The sequence below is a fragment of the Clytia hemisphaerica genome, unplaced genomic scaffold (assembly GCF_902728285.1).
Source record: "Clytia hemisphaerica strain Z4C2 unplaced genomic scaffold, Clytia hemisphaerica genome assembly, whole genome shotgun sequence".
NCBI classification, from domain to species: domain Eukaryota; kingdom Metazoa; phylum Cnidaria; class Hydrozoa; order Leptothecata; family Clytiidae; genus Clytia; species Clytia hemisphaerica.
The window spans coordinates 2,281,293-2,301,018 of NW_027103770.1; positions in this window are offsets into that span (position 1 = coordinate 2,281,293).

Genomic DNA, 19,726 nt, shown 5'->3' on the forward strand with positions numbered 1-19,726 from the left:
TCCTAGAAGGTTGGATGTTCTTCAGAAGGATGCCAAATCTCTTAAGAAAAATCTTGTTGCCAACCTTGTCCAGAATATCTCTGACCAAAGTCAGCAAGGAACCTTGGTCGAATATGCCTCTGCTTTAGATCTTCATCGACGGATTGGCTTAAATGAAAGAGTCAAACTCCTGGAAGAGCTGGCACAGATCTATTGTAAGGAATATGTTCATTCAGTGAATGAAAAATCAGATCATTGGGTTGATTACAAAATATCAATCAAATATCCAAAAAAGATTGATTATACTGTTGAGGAAGTTGTGAAAGAATTTAAGAATTTGTATCCTGTTATTAACAGGCGTTGGGTAAATCAAGACAGAGCTAAAGACATCAAGTCGGGGAACTTCAAGTTCTGGAAAATTATAACTGCTCACTTCAGTATTTCCCATCCAAACCTGTGTCGATTGGTTCAAATTGTCTTTAGTATTGCCATCAATACTGGACCACTAGAAAGGTCATATTCAAAGCTTGCTAAGCTTTGCTACAAAGACCGAAATAAGCTTACAACCACTCACATGGAAACGCAATACATTCTCGCGGTACTAAAAGGTAAAGAATTTGACTATTCAGCTGCTCGTTTGGAAATGGAGAAATGAAATTGTTATGATGATGATGATGGTGAGAAAATAAACACTGTTCTTTTGTTACGATTTATTCATGCTGAATTCAGCCCTTAATTTTGTTTTTTTTTGCCTGTCGTTATGTTATCAGACACTGTCGTCACAGACAGAACAATAGACAAGGACAGAAAATGTAAGGCAATGGACAATCTGCCTTGTACTCTTGAAATATAGATTAATAAATAATTTTCAATTATCTGTTTATATACTAAATAACTGTCCATCCTAGGAGTTGCACCTAGCAACAAAGTCTGTCTTTTTAACTTGTCTAGTGCACCTGTCAATGAGTATAATATTAAAATACCTTGCCTAAACCTTTTGTTTAATTGAAAACCTTTCAGCCTTTCCTTTTATACAAACTACTTTCAATCTTAACTTTTTAGCAACAAAAATGTTCCATTGATATTTTTAAAGAGTATTATATAATGTTTATTTTGTGAGAAGCTTTACTATATTTTGTTCATAAGAGACATTGTAAAATTTTTAATATATGATAGCAGTGATCTTTTACTTATTTTGTTGTTAGAAAAATATTTGCTTTGATAAAAACCGTACTCATGATACACAATATTCTCTAAATTTGCTGCATTTCTTCAAACTTGAAACATTTAAAATTTAAGGGGGGACATTAAAATATTGGAGTGAAAATTAAGGGGGGAGTACCTTTTAAGGGGCAGCTTTAATAAATTTTGGAAGATAAGGGGGGGGAAATGGATAAGGGGTAAATTTCTGTTTTAAGGGGGGGACTGAAATCATGGATGAAACCATGCTCTGGTGGCTAGAACAACAAGGCAATTTAGGTGGCTAGTTTTCAGTATGGTACTAAAATTTCTCATAAATCACTTTTTGTCTGCAGGCCTAAGAGTTTTTTTCAATTTTTGATACAGTTCATGGTTACTCTGGTGGCTAGAACAACAAGGCCACTTAGGTGGCTAGTTTTCTGTATGGTAGTACTCAAATTCTTTCCCTCTATCCAGCTCTATCACAATTTTTTCATAAATTACTTTTTGTCTAAGAGTTGTTTTCAATTTTTTTACAGTTCATGGCTACTCTGGTGGCTAAAACAACAAGGCCGTTTAGGTGGCTAGTTTTCTGCATGGTACTCAAAGTCTTTCCCTCTTTATCCGTAAAAATTTTCATAAATCACTTTTTGTGTGCCTAAGAGTTTTTCAAATTCTTTTAACAGTTCATGGCTACTCTGGTGGCTAGAACAACAGGGCCACTTAGGTGGCTAGTTTTCTGTATAATACTCTCCCTTTTTTTCCAAAAAAATTTTCATAAATTATTTTTTGTTTGCCTTAGAGTTTTTTTCGTTTTTTGAAAACCTCTCTTTCTTAAAAAAAATTTCATAAAGTACTTTTTTTCCCTGAAAGTCTTTCTTACATTTTCTATAGTTCATGGCTACTCTGGTGACTAGAACAACAAAGCCACTTGTGGCTAGTTTTATGTATTGTAAAGTCTCTCTTTATTTTAAATAATTTTTATAAAACACAAGAGCCTTTTTAAACTTTTTTATTGTTCATGGCTACTCCAGTGGCTAGAACAACAAAGCCACTTAGGTACAATTAGTACTCAGAAAGTCTCTCATTAACTATTGTTAAGGTTGGTAAAAAGTTCTCTGTTTAGAAGTCTTTAACAATTCTGATAAGTACATAACATTTTTAAATTAGAGAGCATAACTGTCATATTTTAAATCAGTGTTTTTTTTTCCTGTTTTACATTTTTTGAATGAAAAGTTCCTTATAACAATTTTCAAAATCAAAATTGTCAGATAGGCAAGATAAATTTGATTTGTTGTTTATTATAATGGATTTGAAATAGCTAGGAATAATGGATTTGATCTTGTGGCTAGGCAATCAACAGCAAAATATCTAAAATCTTAGGTATCACAAAATTTAACTTTAAACTGCTTTAAAACAACCAATCAAATTGGTCTTACTTAATGTAGTTGTTAATATGTATTGAATATTTATTGTTTAATTATTAAAGCTATTTATAGGTGGTTATCACATTCCAAAAAATTAATCTGGTTCTTTGAGGTTCCACCACGTCAATTTGTTTCATTTTAATTCTATCATCCCCAACCTTGGAAATGAGAGTTTTACAGGCAAATTCTATGTATTTTGATTGTAGAGCACAGTCGGAAAGTATCTAAAAGGCAATAGATAGAATTTTGCAAGACATTTTTCTCTTCTTAGATAGCAATTATAGTTACCATTTCTAGATGGTTTGCTTAGTGAAATTTGAAAAGTTTATTCTTATGCATGCAGTCTATCAGTCCAACTTTGGCATCCGTTTTTTTTTATATTTAGGTGGAAAAGCTATTAGATTTATATGAAATAGAATTGAGAATTTTATCTTGATGATGATTTAAGAAATGGTTGGATAGTAAGCTATGCTATTTTGAGCTTGACAGGTATATACATACCAGGTGTGTCAAAAAAAACGCCCCTATTTTTCGATTTTCGACGTACAAATTTCTATCCAACATAGGCAAGTGAAATTTTAAGGGAGGACTTGAAATTTAATTTTTAACCCTTGGTGAGAATTATTCATTTGTATGTTCATTTAAAATGACTTTATGACGATTTGGCTGACTTACGTCAATTTTTCTCTGTTCACAGATTTGGATAGTTAAGCTTTCCCGTATGGAACAAGAAACCAAAATACGCTTCGTTTTTACCTTCTTATTTTGTCTCACTACTTTTAAAACACCAAAATGGCATTATTTTTTTGTTTCATAGGTTAAGTTCTGTTCCAAGGTCAATAATTGATAGATTCTAGCTAGTTCCAGTTAGGCCATTTTTTAACGTCGATTGCGACGACAAAAAAAGACTCTCAAATCGTCAATGATGCAGAAACGAACTGATGTTATTACCTTTTGTGCATGAAAATCATTAGGTTTTCAATTCAAGAGTTTTGCAAAAAGGTAAAGTAGCAGAACAGAGTTTGTAGAATATAATATGATCGATTAAATAATGGAAATGAAACGAATTGATGAAATTTTGTTTTCCTAAGAAATGCTTTACATTGCCTTGAACACCTTGAGATGTTACCATAACACTGCGAAAAGATTCCAAAACCCCTTTAATTTGAAAAAAAAGATAAGTTTGACATAAAAAGATTTTGGCTTAGTAGTAGTGTTCCCTTCTACATCTCGCTTCAATTTCAATTTTACTTTAAAACTGTTTTTACAGCTGATAGGAAAGCTAGAATGTAAAGGTTTAACGTCTTCTTTGACGTCAATTAATTGCTTCTGTGAACAACACAAAAAGTATTGATCTTGCGAGAATGTTCATAACTTTTAATTTATTTGAGGCAACTCTGCCAAACTTCTAGAAATGTTTGGAAATAAAATGTACAATACTCACAAAAAAATCCAGCAGCCCAACTAAATAGAAAAATGTACGTCAAAAATCGAAAAATAGGAGCGTTTTTTTTTACACACCCGGTATACTATTTTTCAAATTACCAGATTAAGGCGTGCAGACTTTTAAAAAGCAATTATCTTACTACAAGACTTCAAAAACAATGACATAATAGCATATCTCATCTTTGCTACCTAATACCCTTGTCTTCAAATGTCGTCACCAAAACCTAAAAACTTTCTCAATGACACATGCCTTTCTTTGCTTTAAAATAATAAGATTTATGTTCATTTTTTTATAGGAGCAATCCAGTAATAAGATGCCTACATTTTAATTTATTTTGTATGATTTGAACGATGGATTTGCTGATATGGGTTAGTTGTTAAACAGGTATACACATAATTTTGACTGAATTTTGATAATATAGAAAAATACAAATTATAGGGAGTCGCTTTAACTCGAACTTCTTTGACTCGAACTTCTTTAACTTGACAAGTTTTATGGTCCCTTCACCAATTCACTTTATTTTCAAGAATACAGCTTTTAATGAACCAGAAGAAAATTAATTTTATCCGGATAAATATAAAACAGTTGTAGCCAACAAACATCCATGTTCAAACTCTTACACACAATAAGCTTACCATGGATTTCAGATAAATTTTTAGACATACCCAGTACATAGTCCGGCAGCACCTTTTGATTTTTCATGAAAAGTTCAAGTAATGCTATAGAGTTTGATCTTTTTTCTTTATTCAGAAAACCAGTTATGCCGTCCATATTGGATCCTTTCTGTTGTGGCTTCGGAAAGATTATTTTGATTGAGTGTTGTGATCGTAATAGAGTTAATAAGAATTCTAGTGTTGTTGATATTAGTAATGTTTTAAAGTCTGGTCTTGAGCACTTTGTAGAGTTGATGAATGAAGGGAATGGTTTCGATGTTAAGCGTAAGTGGTTCAACGACAATACAAAGAAAATAAAAACTTGTTTGGAGACTCTTGGTAAGAGGGCGCATGCAACCAGGAAGCAGTTGATGGATGGATTTTCTAGCACAGCTTGGCTGAAACTGTCTGTAGCTCAAAGAGGTCGCCATAGTTTATTTGAATGCAAAGGTTGCTTGAACAATGAGAATTTGAGATCGATGTTGCGTCTGTTTCCCATCAACAAGGATGGTCCATTTCTCAAGAAAGCGGAAGATGGGGGGTTGTTTAAGCCGTCAAAGGAGGAAATGAGAGCGTTGGCAGTAGAAAGAATCGGCGAACTTAATGAGGAGTTTTCTGCCAATCACGGGTGTAGTTTTGAAGAGGCACTTGGCAACTTAAGTAGTCACTTAAAAAGGAAAGAAAAGACGAACATGGCTCGGGAACTTAAAAAGACGGTTGAACAACATGATTTGGAAACAATAGTTTTGAGGTTTGATTTTTTATCTAAGCATAAGCCTAGAGAGATTTTTCAGCCTTCCGAGTTAAGAGTGAAGTGTTATCCTTTTTTATCCAGTAAAAAACTTAGATTTTACTTAAGACTTTAATGTTTTGTTTTTAAGTAAGAGTGGTATTGTTTGCTTACTCATCAATCAGAAAATCGGAACTGTTTTATTTCTCATTTTATCTAGATTCGTATTTTCTATGTTTGATACTTGGACTTTTTCTAGGGCCTATGGTAATGACGTTTCAATGAGTGCTCGTCTAAAAGAAAGAACCATCAAGCCGATGGAGTCAAAGGCCAATGCTATTTCGAAAAGTGTGCGTCGTGAAAACAATGAAGGCGTTTGATTTGATTCAATCCGTAATTCCAAAAAACGGCGTTACTTTTTCTTGCTTCTAGGGCTTTTAAACTACTATATCCTAACCTACTTGGGAATAGATCGTAAATATCATTTAAGGAAACCTAATTAAAAAACTTTGATGGGATAAATTTCGCGGATTTTGGTGTCATCCGCGAGATTAAGTGCCAATGGAAATTCGGAAAGGCCTTATCCGCGGTATATTGTTTAGAGAAATTTGAAAAATATTCAAAATAACTACTTTTGAAATACTTACTCATACTAGCATCGAAGGAGCGTTAATAATGCGTATTTCGACAACCAATATGCATAATTTGGCGTAAAAAGGTACAAAATCGTGTAAAAGTGCCATCCGCGAAAGCTTAAACTTTTGTGGATGAGCGCAACCGGGGAAGCTTAGAAAATTTATCCTATTGAAGTATCTATTGTAAAACTGCAAATAAAAATATAGAGCGGATTCGCAGCGTGATATGTTGATTAAGATTTCTATCGGACAAGGATTTCATACAAGATGAGCATGCCCATATCAGAAGGAAGGCGTGCAGATGACGGGTGGTTAAGCTCACACCGTAAACATTCGAATCGATTTTCGCTACACGTTAGGAAGGAGTAGTTTACCTTGGACGAGGGTCAAGTACACAGATCTGTAAAGCCCAAAAGGCTAGATCTGCGGCCTTTATAGAAAAGTGAAGCAAGTTTTGGTAGGATCTCCTACCAAAGAAATTACGTGACAACAAGCAATTTTGCTGGTTTGAGAGATAGCGTTTGCCGCCTACTTTTTTATCTCGCGCTCCGAAAACAATTAAAATGCTAGATCCTATCCATCGACACAAAATTTAAAAAGTCAAATTTTTACTACACTTTATTTTGCTGGAGAAAGTTTAAAGTTGCCTATCCAGCCCTTCGTGCTTTACAACTATCTATGGATAATATCCTTAATAAGAAATTGCCAAAATCGTGGTTTTGTGCAAATCCGTGCAAAAATTGCGATGGCTTAAAGCAAGACATCTAGTTATTCGGGCTTTTTAAATCAATGGTTATAATATTTCTGCTTCATAGAAATAAAATTAATAATATAATTTTTTAAGGCGAAAGAACGTCCGTACAGACCAATGTTGAATCTCCAGATATATATATATTTTGGCCAGATGTCCTGCTAACGATCAGCAGCTAATGTATAGTGAAATTCGTCTAGAGGACATCAAAGAATTTTCAAAGAACCCGGCCGTCTTAAACGGAGTAAAAGTCAAAGACAACCTGAGATTTTTCAAAGGTAAATAAGTTTTGATTTTTGGCGACCCGACCTCTACTCATCTATTTCTTTCCAGAATGGCGGAGGAGGGGGTTGGAATAAAATGTCCTAGGTGGAAAATTTTAAACTAATTAGCGGGGGAGGGGGAGGACGCTTATTAAATACCCGAGAGAACTTACGCCATATTAATGGAGTCTTGACTTTAACTTCTTAGGTGACGCTCCTGCATGTCAATTAGAGATCGGACACCAGAAAGGAGGAGATTTTTTCTGCTGGGGTTGCGCTATGTATGCGAACAACTACGTGATGGCAGCGAAAAATTTAAGAATACAAGAACGGATTGATAAACTGACACTGACATGGTAGGGAGAAGACAAAAAGTTCGTGTGTTTGTTCGTTTTTTATGGAGAATCTTTTAACGCTTATGTTTTTAAAGCGAGCAAAATTTGATCGAGAGATCGACCTGAGCCTAGATATGCTTATCACAGTGAATTATAAGCCCGAAGGGCTAGAATCGAATCTCCTTGGTAGGATTTGAAGCCAACAATTCCTACCAAAGTTGCGCGGCCCGCCTGGTTTTTACACAAATGGCAGATTGAAACTAAAATTTACCGCTAAATTTCGAAAAAAATTTCACTCGAAAACAAAAGAATTGCTAGATTCAATCCGTCGTCAAAAACACGGCGCATATTTTAAGGCTTCACTTTTTCTTGCCTGAGAAAGGTTAGAGATTTGATTATTATACTTCAATGGCTTTTTAACAGGGGTGTAGGAAAAAACAAAAATTTACGACTGGAATTTATTTTCATTTTATACGTACTCTAAAAAGTGTGTCAACGAACAAAAGTCGAGTTTCCTGGCGAGGATCGATCGTGACCAAATCGCTTCTGAGTTGATTCAACGCGATATCAAGTATGCAGATGGGGAACTGAAACCATCTCTCCTATTCAAATTGGTCGAAGAGATGGCAGGAATCCAACGTTTGCCAGCCCTAATGTTCCATGTCCCTCAACGAACACTGAAAGAATGTAATTTAGATCGGTATGAGGTAGTTCCAATCGAGCCATTACATGCCATTAAGGGCCATATCGCCAATCTCTACGAACTGCTACCGGGCACGCTGAGCAGAAATGAAAATAGTCTCTTGCAGGATGCAATAGACGTGTCGTTCAAAAAAGACACGAAGACTGGAGCCGTCTATCGAAAGAGCCTTGTTGATGTATGTGGCTTGGTTTACCACAAGATCGATCCAGATGTTTACGAGCTACTTTTGCAACTGGTTGAAATCCAGGAAATCATTTATTCAAACGAGGCCAATCGGACCAGCTCGCGAATCTTTCGGTACCACAACACGGCGTTCTTGCACGCACTAGCTGTCAAGAGAATTCTGCCACAACCAAGTAAGATAAAGAAGAAGATGACAACTCGTAAACTTCATGGTCAATACTTTCACTCATTAACTGGGCATGGTCCAATGCTATATCGTATCGTCTCTTTACCATCTGTGAATGCCGAGGACGAAGAACGAGTTTTTCATCCGTTGAAGAAATTAGCCGTGATTGCGTCAAATCATCATCCTGACAATGTTCTTCTGAACTTGTTCATCAGGTATCAAGTCAGAGGTGATTTCCATGCAGAGTTGACCTATGGTGAAAACATCGAGCATGAAAAATACGTCAGCACAAACAAAGATATGCTACCGTCCTTCAAAGGTTCCCTGGTTTCATTTGAAGTGATCGAGTCAATGCCATGGACATATCAATTACACCTTGAAGGAATTGCTGATTTTTTACTTAATGAAAACTCATGGTCGGAAACTAAGAAGGGGATCTTATTTCACGATTTAGACGTGAATTTGTTCAAAGAAAAGGAGATTCATCATTTCAGGTATCGAGATAATGGAACTTTTTTTACGGACGGTTTTAGAAAGGCTACTCTCGGTTACCTAGTAAAAGTCCCTCCCCCGCTAATTCATTATTCAAAAAATTTCCAATGGGGAATTTTCATTCCAACCTCCCGCTCTTTTTTATTTTTGGCATTTCTTCCATTTAGCAAAATACGAGACACGATCTTTTTTTAACAATACTACACAGCTTCTAAATTAAAACGTTTTTTTTTTTGCTTAATATAGACAAAAGCATGTAGTCCCTTCTTTTTTTATTCTACTTTTATTGAAATTTTCCACCCCCTGTTCTGTTCAAGATTTTAATGAGATGCCTTTCAAAGTATACTTTTTGTTGTATAGATTATATTGCAAAAACAAAAAAACAAAAACAAGAAACGGGTCATATTGTTCTTTTTTCTCCAGATCTTTCACAGTGAGCGAAGAAAGACAGTATGTTAAAGATTGTTGGGAGAAGTTAAAGATGCAGCGACAGGATCGAATCCCCGCGTTCGTCATTATAGATGAAGAAGGGGAAAAGACACTGCTTCACATTTTAGGACAAAAGAACCCACATAAAGAGGCAAGTTTGATTTGTTTAGGAGGCAACCATTTCAGTAAAAACTAAGTCAAAAATACAAGCTTGATTGATTCAAAACAACTTTAAAAGTCCATTCGATTTAAATGTGCACTTAATCTTTTTTGCTGGCCATTTTTCAACAAATGCTCCAATCCTAACATATCATATACCATTGGAAAGATAATAAAGAACACTATAATTTTTGCGGAAAATAATTCAAATAATTTTATAAAGTGATGATAAAAATGAAATTCAATGACAAAATTGTCATTTCAGATTCCTCTAACATCTACACCAAACAAATCCAGCAAAAAAAAAACAAGAAAGGGTAAATAAAAAATACATTTCTGATTATTACATTATACAAGCAAGCACGTTTTTGATATTATTAGAACAGACTAAAAAGAATAGTTCGCCTAAAAAATAGCACTGTTTTCCTTATCATTTTTGTCAGGTCATGAAAATCAAATCGAAATAAGCATGGAACAATCCCACATAAATGGAAGTGAAATTCAAGACAGTGTGGACATTGACTCAGAATTGAAAGAGGGTATGAAGATTACAAACAAAAAGTTCCTGTTTTCACTTGCTATCCAATATCATTGTAGAAAGTAGTACAAGCTTTGAATTTTAAAGAACTTCGCTCTACTGAAATTTTTTTGTAATTGGGTATAATTATTATCTATAAAAATTATTTTAAGGATCAACATTAGATTCATTCAGACAAGGAATGGCTGGCATGGGGATCAAGAACACCTCAATTATAACATGCGAAGGTAAATATTTACCTTTTCCCCTTACATTTGCTGTGTACCAACTGTATCCTTGTCTGTCCAGATAATTGCACCTAAAATAATAGCAATAATGTGATACTTATTTTTCCTTAGATGAACAAATCGGTGCTGCTGAACAAATCAAATGTACTGAGTTGGATGTAGTCTGCAAATGTTGCCAGAAAGCAGTTTGTACCGAACAAGGTAGCTAAGCAGAGCTAAGAGTTTTTCAATTGTAAAGCCTAAAATTCAAGAGTCTGTTTTGGTCCCAAAACGAATTCTGCTTTAGATTTTATGTGAATTTGACAAAGAAAAAAATTTCCAATTTTACCTGTTTTAACTGGGTCCTCAAAGTCACACAATGCTGAAACTGTAGATCGTCCCACCCATACAAACACGCCTGCAGGAAAAGACGAAGAAGGTAGGTTAATTTTTTGAGACACTGGTTGTTTCACTATCATCTAAATTAAAAAATTCCAATAAAAATTTGAAACAACATATTGATAATGAGACTCATTATTTTTTAGATGAACCTGAAGTTTACTTGGTGAGAAGAGAAACAAAAACAAAAACAGGACAAGCGTTAAGATTGGAATTTCCTAAATTAGAGAAAGATATTATAAGTTACGAAGAACTAAGGAAGAAGTTTGAAAAAAACAATGATATTTACAAAAAAGATCTTCAGAACGTAGCAGCACAGTGGGAGGTACGAATTGTTGTAAAGCTTGGCGAGGCAAAGAAAAGCTTAAAAAAATTTGAAGAGAGGACCATCGAGACATACACACCAAATTTGAACAATGAGTATGTGAAATTAAAAAATAATGTTAAGGCTCTAATGGCACTAAAGAGACATTTTTCTAAATAAATCAATTTTTAAATATATCAATTAATTTTGTATTTATATGTTCCAAATTAGTTACTTATATAATTATTATTTATATTTATATATTTAAATATTTACTTTTAATCTATAAACTTCACTTTTAGTTTACTAGATTGGTATTTTCACTATGAGGGACTTTACATACAAAATTCAGCAAAATTCTTCAAACAATTTTCAAGTTCAAGGTCACCTTGGTGGCTAGAACAAGCATGGCCATTTCAATGCCTAGCTCAGTTTTTTTCTTCATGTACTTCAAGTATAACTTTCCTTGATTATTCATTTGTTTCTTACATAAATCATGATGTACATATTAGAATTTCAATATTTACTTTTAGTTTTATAATTTCATACTTTGTTTTGTGTCACTTATTTTTACTTTCAAAATAGTTTAATATTGGTTGCATTTTCACTTTGAAGTGAGACTTTGAGATACAAAATTCCACAAGAATTCTTTCAGCTATTTTTCAAGTTCAAGGTCACCTTGGTGGCTATAACAAGCATGGCCATTTCAATGGCTAGCTCAGTTTTTTTCTTCATGTACTTCAAGTATAACTTTCCTTGATTATTCATTTGTTTCTTACATAAATCATGATGTACATATTGGAATTTCAATATTTACTTTTAGTTTTATAATTTCATACTTTGTTCTGTGTCACTTATTTTTACTTTCAAAATAGTTTAATATTGGTTGCATTTTCACTTTGAAGTGAGACTTTGAGATACAAAATTCCACAAAAATTCTTTCAGCTATTTTACAAGTTCATGGTCACCTTGGTGGCTAGAACAAGCATGGTCATATCAATGGCTAGCTTGGCATCTTAGATACTACTTCCGGTTATCTTTTATGTAATTCAAGCATGTAATGATTTCCCTCATTCAATTTCTAACTTTAAGAAATAGCTGGACAAATTGTATGAAATTGTAATATTTATCTATCAAATTCAAGGCCACCATGGTGGCTAGAATAGGCAAGGTCATTCTGATGGCTAGATTGACTTTCATATTCAATTTTTATTTCATTTTCATACTCTCCATATTTATTTATTAGCTTTACGTTGAGAGCTGCTGTGTTCTCTGTAAGATTTATCAAAAACAAAAAAATTTTCAGTGATCGCTTAGATTGCAAAAAACTATTTCTCAATATTTTCCTGCAATATTCCCCATAGTATATTACAGTGTGCAACTATCTTAGTTACTTTGGACAGAATGTTCAAAAGTAGACGCAAAGCAATTAGTATGAATTTATGGTCTTTGACATAGAAAGTGTCTACTTTTGCATCTATTGTTTCATTTCCAAAACAAATTTAAAACGCATGCGTATATTTTTATTTTATATCGTTATTTTTCACAAAACACAAAAAGGAATGAAAACGTAGGGCTGGTACAATCACTTTCGGTCGGGGTTGTGGATGGTGAAATTTGCGGTTCTTTTTTAATATTGCAAAGTAGGCACTTTTCCCCCTCCTTCTTACAATTGAGACAGAAATCTCAGTAATCTGTGTGCATCTTATCAAAACCTGTTACCTTAATCAATTTTGTCTGTTAATTTAATTCTTAAATTTTCTAAAAATTTAAATGCCTGCAACGTGTACTGACCATCTACGATTGGTTATTCCGAAGGTCATAAACTCTATTTGTAAGTCAAAAAACAGCCAAAGACCAAAGCACTTTTAAATAATTTCGTAGCAGAATTAAACAGAATTCCTACAATTAACCAGACAATGTCATTCAAACGAAACAAACGCAGAATTCATTGAACGCAATACACCTTATCGGAAATTCCACAAAAACAATAGCGCTAAAATGGATCCGTTGAAATTGGGAGGTAAACATAAATGGCAGCGCGAGTAGCGGCGGTATGGCTTGCAATTCATGGAGTACGCTCGCGTAGTATACGGCCCAGCTTCAACACTACATTTCCGTCACGTAAATATACTACATGAATTCCATGCCTGTAAAAAAGTTCCCGCGTAAAACAAGAACTCATTTGCTTATATCTGGCTTGTTTATGTTCCTAAAAATACACTGAATTTGAAAAAAAACAAACAGAACAAAGCTTTCAAGATGCTAGCAGAAGCTATTAGAAAGAGAAAAACAACAACTTCGGTGGTTCATCAGTTGATTTGGAGGCTCTTTCGGCACCAATATTTTGGGTGTTTTGTAAGGCTTTTTGCCTGAAAACCGCAATATCGAGCTTTGTTTACCTCCCAAAAAGTGTTGCGTAGCAACAACGCGAGGAGGTGGAATTTCCGATAAGGTGTATTGAATATTGCAATTCAATTTTCGAACGTAATCGAATATTGCCCAGAATTTGCTGTTCGATTGCTTCGATTACGTTCAATTCTATGAAAAGTACATACGCTCAAAAATGGCAAATATTTGATTCACCCTCCCCCTTGTACGCTTTTGTACGCTTTAAGTGTGCCGCCCCTTCAGCGTACGTATGCTTTTCAGTACACTCCCCTAACTAAAGTCAAAACTTGAAACTCATGTAACAGTAGAATATGTAGGTATCCAATCGTATTTATAACAAAGTCTCAAGAAATTAAAAGAATCTAAAAATGAACAAAAATACCAGAGGAGAAATGAAAAATAACCATATTCGATTGCGTTCGACAATCGATTTTCAATCGGTCGATTGCGTTCAATTTGGTTCGACTGGTTTGATCGTCGATTCCATTCGATTGAGATCGTCTGGGTACTTCTCCTCAAAGGCCCCCTCCCCCTCGTACAGACGCTTTTGGTAGTACCCCCTCCCCCTCTCGAGCGTACGTACTTTTTGTTTTGAATCGTCCCATATTTATACATAGTACCCAGGAATCAACCGTTCGATTGACAATTATTTAATCGCGTTCGATTGGTTCAATTATTGACACCGTCTGGAATATAATTATCCCGTAGCGTACATACATATGGCGTACAACAATGATGCCTGTCTGCAAAGAATTGAGTCAACCAAAGAGAATCCTCAGACATAAACACTGGGTTGTTTGTTTTGCTTTTCATGGATGGAAATAACTTATTGATTGTATCAAGTGAGTCTTGACTTGTTTAAAAGAAAATATTTTGATATGATTGTGGTGGTTTGTCTAATCAAATTATCAGGCACACACCCTAGCTACAATAGCAAGACATCACTCTAAATGTCTGACCCGATGCTAAAAGATTAAAGAAAATTACAGAAATTTCCCTTCTCTTAGTGCTTATTTATAGGGAAAGTTTTAACATTTAACAGAAAGGGTAAGTAAATATAGAGTCACTAACCTTTAATCTGTGCATCCAAGAAGTTTTCCACTTTCCTTTTACACTTGCATTTGTCCAGATTTCCAAGATTAGAAAGAAATTCTACAGACCAAATCAAAATTTACACATTTCGCCCGGGTAGTCTGGGTCGACCTAATGGTTTTTGCCTATTGAATTAATTAACGGGTACGCTTCACGGCGGGCGGGCGCGAATGCAAAAATGCGGAGTTACTAATGATATCTCGGCGCCATATTTCCGTAGAGTGTGCAGTTGACATTTACTTTGGAAAATATTTTTCTTAATTATTTAATCTTTCTTAAAGCTATTGTGGATTACCAGGGAAGATTCATCAACTGTTTCACATTATTTCCAGGTTGTGTCCACGACGCACGTGTATATGCCAATTCGCCGATTGGATATGACATCGATAAAAGACCCCAGGACATAATGTCAGATGATGATTTTTCGATTGGCGATGCTGCATATCCACTTTCCGTGAGGATGATAACGCCTTTTCGAATTTCAGACTCAATGACTGCAAAGCAAAAGCGATTTAATTTTACTCAGTCATCAGCTCGATGCGTTGTAGAAAGGGCTTTTGGTATAATGAAATCTCGTTTTCGTCGACTCCAGTTTATTGATTCCGACAATATCAAAAAAATGTGCTATATTATAATGGCTGGATGTGTTTTACACAACATGTCTTTTGAATTAAATGAAAAACCCAATGATTTAGAAATACCAACAGGTAACGAACTGAAAACTTTGAGTGCTGATCCAAACGATTGTGACATTTTTGAGTGTGTTAATGATGATTGTATAACTGTTTTGGGGGTGTCTAAGGAAGATGCCATTAAACGACGACAAACAATAATGAATAAGCTTTGATATTATTTTGAGTAAAATTAGATGAAATATATTTAGGATTGTTTCAAATTCAGACATTTAATAAATGTAGTTTATTGTTTAAATGCAATGGTATTGAGATATTTTTTTTCAGTTTTCAAACTACAATATATTACACTACAGTTACAGTGGAAAAACAACACTGGAATATAGTTAAAATTTTGATAAGATATCAAGAATATTTATAAACTCGTATACAATTGCTATTTTGAATAAAACATTTTTATATTAACATGATTCAAGAAGTTTTAATGAAAATTAATGTTTTGATAATGAAATTATATATTCATATGTATAACTTTATATTGTTTATATGTATATAGGTATAACTTATAATTTGATTCAATAAAAATATGAGAACTCTGCATATTTTAGAGTCTTGAATTTATTAAAACTAGATTCTTTAGACATAGTTTCATCACACAATGTGACGTTTCTAAACCACAGACAAAAAGGCATCTATGTAAAGCGAGAACGCTTTTTATTCAAGTAAACGAAACAGTTAACATAAACTGGAAATCAAAAGAGAAAAGGTCAATTGGTATTAAAACAAAAGAGACAAAACAATCCTCATCGTCAGTATTACTGTTGTTATTATTAATAATGTTATTTTCTTCAATTTTGGGACGACCCATTAACTGTCGTAGAAAGTTCTTTTTTTCTCGGTATGCTGTCTTTTTTGTTCTGATATCAATTGACAAATTTGGTTCGACTTGTAGGATACGCTGTCAAACTTAGATTTGTGCTCTTTATAAGCCGAAAGTAATGATCTGATTTCAAAGTCTTTCCAGTTGAACGTATCAAGATAAATAGAGGTTGCGAAGTTTGGGAAGTTTCTTGAGCTTGAGGTTCAGGATCACGAGCAGCTATTTCCGGGGCCAAAGACGGTGAAAGTGGCTCGTCGTTTTCTTCCTAAGAGGACGAGACCGGAGTCCCATAGATTTGGCTCTCGGAAACATCGTCATCTTCATCAACAAACCAAATAAACAAACACAACAATGAACATACACACATCAAATTTTATAAGAACAGTGAAAAAACTCTCTTGTTGCAAGAAAACTTGTAATTAAGTTCCTTATTTTCTTTTTTACGTTTTTCCTCTTAGATTTTTCAGTTTTTTTCAGCCATTTTCTGTTCAATTTTCTTGCTTTTTCTTGCTGTTGTCACTTCGCCAGCTAACGTTTTCTCGAGAACTTCGTTTCTTAGAAATGGCGTCCTAGATAGCTGCGAGGAGGCAGTTCAGGGAATCTCCTTTCTTGTGCATGTGCATTAGGCAATTTTTTATGCGAAAGCCGCCGATGAACTCCACCGCCGTTACATCTTAAGTTCGCTTTTATTTTACCCATAACTGGTTTCTACCTCCATTTTAGAAAAACGAAGAAAATCTGTGACACTTGAAGATTTGGAAAATATCGAGGAATGCACAACATTCATTTCGTTAAAGATAAACGATGACATTGGTACTTTTTAACATTTTTAAATTCTTTTCTCTATTATTATTTAGAAGACAAATAAATTCAACCCTCAATTTAGTCGAAAGATTCATTCTCAAGTAGAGTAAAAAATGCAGTCTGCGTTAGTTTATTTACACGAGAAATACAAATTTGAAACCTAATATTTTTGGTAAAAATAGTTCAAAGGTATTGCTTTGCAACCCTCATTTCGCTAAAAGGTAACAGAGTCCAATGTGTTTCAGTGGATCATCGCACACTGGGTAACTGGTGTAGACTGGGTTTTGTACTCTATTAACAGTTATATGTATTAATTTTGTGATATTATTAGTTCCATGACCTTCAACGAGCTGCTGGGTATATTGTAAACAAGTGTCCAGGATTTTCTCCACTTCTCTATTTCCTATCTTCTATTCCACTTCTTTCTGTCTTTGTGGCATTCGTACCAAAGTTATCTTATAATTTTTCTGAACATTCTTTGGAATATCGTCCACAGGTCGCCTCGAATAACCAAATTCAATTAGCAACTCATTGTCCTATCCATTTAGCCGCCGAGGCATGGCAGAAAGTGCTGTTGACAGGTTCTTATACCGTGTATTTTACAGACCAAGATTTTCCTGACTCGCTAATATACGCTAAAATTAGTCTCGCTGAAATTTCTAGGATTAAATAGTAGGTTGACTTTCTAAAACAAAATTCATATCATCATCCAGGTTTGTATTTTTAATATATTTATTGTAAATATTATTGCATTGGATTTTCTTTTACAGGTCTATAGGTACATAAATACACTTCATCCTGTTCAGCCTACATATAATAAAGAAAACCTTTGGCGGATAATGGGTTTCAAGGATTCAAAATTAAGGTTTGAAAATGTTTAAAATACCCCCTTTTATGACCTAATTAATAGTGAAAAGTAAAATCACTTTCCACCCAGGACATTCTTGTTCCGAGCCCCCCCCGCTTATTATTTCTTAGGGAAAATGTTTTTGAAACTCCCGTTTTCGTCCTTATTCTGCTGTATTTGCCCCCTTTTCAAAAGTTTTCCACCCAGGACATTTTTTGTCCCCCCCCTCTCCCGCTTATTATATTAAGTTTTGAGATTTTTCCACCCATCCCGTATATTAGGTACCTGAGAGTAATGACCCCCCAATTTATGACTTTTGTCCCAAGAGTCTGAAAAACCATCATTTTCCTAGGGAAAATCACTCAAATTACTCCAACATCCCTTTATTTTGACCCCCCCCCCATTTTATGATTTTTCTACCAGAGTTTTCAGCCTCCTGCATATTCTACCCCCTACAATTAAGCACTGAAGTGTATTAGGTCAAATTGCTTTTTAATAAACTAGGAATTAAAACCAATCCAACTATTTTGACCATGGGAAATTAAATTCAAACTCTTCAGAAAATTCGGCACCTGGGTTAAGCGGCTAGGTAAAAATGAAACCGATAATCTATTATGCCTAATTGTAGGGTATCTAATAAAATGCGCAGGAGGTAGGACATGGCTAAAAAGGACCGAATTTCAAAGTTTTTTCGAAAGCCAATTTTAGACAAGACAGGTCAAGAAAGTAACGGGCAAATTATGGTTAAAAACCTTTTAAGGATTTCAGATTATCTCTCCTCCTCCAAAATTTTTAAACATTCGAAATTTCTTTATGTAAACGCCAAAGAGAATTGAAGTGAAATTAAACACTTTGAATTCAATAAAATCATTTTTTCGGTCCTATTTTTTCTAAAGTCAAGATAAAGAAAGATTTATTGCTATCTATCTCAAAGATGCAAGCTATAACACAAAAGGAAAAGTCTAATAAATCTCGAACAATAAATTATTAACCCATCCATAATCAAAGAGCCACATCAAGTGGGGAAAAAGGATTCTATATTAGATAAGAAACTATTTGTTTGGTATGGAAAAATAGCCTTGTCGACTTCAAAGGAATCCAAATTTTTATGGTTTAAAACAAACCTAAATCATACAAAGGAAAAGTAAAAAATCGGGTGCATGTCACTAGTCCGACACTTTCTAGTCCGACAGTAAAATAGTCCGAATCTATAAAATAAATTTAAAATTTGGAAGTCTTTTTTTCCGACGTCACTTTTGTCCGAAAACGAAAGATTTTTGGGTGTCAAATGTTGAATAAGGGTTTTTCACTGAGATAATATTAATAAAAGTTGATTTTGGCGGAATTTTGACATAATTAGAAATAAAGGAACAATCAGGGTTGTAAATCACTAAAGAAGAGTCGTAAAAACAGCTAAATCCAATTTCTTGACTCTTGAAAGCCTAATCCTAACAAGCTTACCAAAATTTAAGAAAAGTCGGGTTTAGGGGCCTAACCTCAAAATCGGAACTTTGGATTTTTATAAAATATGTGACTCCTCTCCCGCGATTTATATTACGTTCCTTATATGTTTTTTTTTTACTCGTTGTTGGACAAAATATGGTAAAGCGCGCAAAAAATCAAGCCAATGTTGACCATTTCATAAATGTAGACAATCTTAAAAACCTGGATCCAAGATCTTACTGGAAGAGCATCAAAGTAAATAAAGCTTCAACACAAAAACTATTCACTATCAACGGAAAGACCACAAGCTCAGAAATCACAACAGAATTCCACAATCACTTTGAAAATCTTTTGAACACACCACGAACTCAAAATATCGATAACACAAAATCGAGAACCAGACTCCAGGAACTACTAACTACCTTAGAAAGATCTACTTCCACTGACTTTTACATCTCGGAATGTGACGTTAAACAAGCTATACTTTCTCTATCAAAAAATAAAACTCGGGATCCTTTCAATCTTAGAGCTGAACACTACATCCATGCTTCAAATGACGTGTTTATCCAACATATTACAGAATTAATCAATAAACTCTTTCAAACTACCACAATTCCATCGGCGCTGTGTACATCCTAATCATCCCTCTTGTCAAAAAC